General features: G+C 39.1%; 1 long non-coding RNA gene across 1 annotated transcript; it reads right to left on the bottom strand.

The window, feature by feature from the left end:
* Positions 1-276: 276 nt before the first annotated feature.
* LOC113343610 lies at positions 277-1,163 on the bottom strand. The gene is made up of 2 exons (XR_003357322.1): positions 1,012-1,163; positions 277-816 (listed from the first exon to the last, which is right to left on the bottom strand). It is a non-coding gene; the product is annotated as an uncharacterized LOC113343610 (long non-coding RNA).
* Positions 1,164-1,170: the final 7 nt, after the last annotated feature.

Below are 1,170 nucleotides of genomic sequence, written 5' to 3'. Positions count from 1 at the left end.
AGCATTAGCAAGAACTGAATGTCTTTGTTAGTTTTGGTAGGGGTGCGCCAGGCCTTTGCAGTAGTCCAACTCTTGGTTTAGTCTGAACCTGGATTGCAACCAGCTGGTCACAGTCTCCAGTTCAAAAACCCTCAATAAACATCATGAGAAGGAACTTACTCATCAACATAGAATAACTAGACTAAAAGCCACCAGTAAACCCACAGGATAAGCAAGGAAAGTTTTTCATTGGTAGGGGTGCCTCAGTAGTGCAACGCAAAGCCGAACTAGTTGCACAGACTCAAATGGTAAGGAAAAATTGGTATTCGATATGTTAAAGATAGCTTACTTAAGCATCGATCAGATCAGGACTTGTTTCAACTCTGATACAACAAACATTTACAAATGAATCATAAGCTATAACTGAATGTTTTCTTAGCTCCGGAAGCCTGAAAGTTTTTCTTCGTTTTGGTAGGGGTGCTCCAGGCCTTTGCAGTAGTGCAACGTAAAGGCGACGCATAAGAACCCCAGTAGCAAGCAACTGTGATGGGGACTCCCCCATACAAAAAAACAACAACCACTAGGCACAACATTCAATGTAATAAGGCAGGGACAATTATGATATTAACAATCTTCATCCTAACAAGAATTTTGTAAATTCATGGATCTAAAGAATTTTCATGCGCATCTTACTTCACTTCTTGTAAGCTTTTGGTTTCTCCATTATTGTACAGAGATTTTTTTATCAGTTGAATGAACTAAAGAATATTTGTTGGTTGAACCTTCGTTTCTTCAGAGGATCTTTTCTTGGTTGTTCAGATCGTTTCAATTTGTTTCCTGGTGCAATATTTGAAGCTAAGTGCAACTTTCAAAAGGTACAATGAATTAATTGTACGTACAAAGTCAACATAAATCATAATTGAGATGCTAACTAGTCATGACTGAGAGCACAAGACTCCAAATGCTCAACAAAAACTGAGTTCCAAAAATGCTTAGATTTCATACTTGCTAGACTCAACTGCCTCTACTAACCTCTCCAGCATAAGCAAGAACTGAAATTTTTGTTGTTGTTAGTTTTGATAGGGGTGCTCCAGGCCTTTGCAGCAGTCCAACTCTTGGTTTAATCTGAACCTGGATTGAGATCAACTGGTCACAGGCTCCGGTTCGCACAAACATACCCTAACTTATCAT

Source organism: Papaver somniferum, unplaced genomic scaffold (assembly GCF_003573695.1).
Source record: "Papaver somniferum cultivar HN1 unplaced genomic scaffold, ASM357369v1 unplaced-scaffold_6407, whole genome shotgun sequence".
NCBI classification, from domain to species: domain Eukaryota; kingdom Viridiplantae; phylum Streptophyta; class Magnoliopsida; order Ranunculales; family Papaveraceae; genus Papaver; species Papaver somniferum.
The sequence above is the reverse complement of the archived record's forward strand: the minus strand, read 5'-3'. Positions and strand labels throughout refer to the sequence as shown.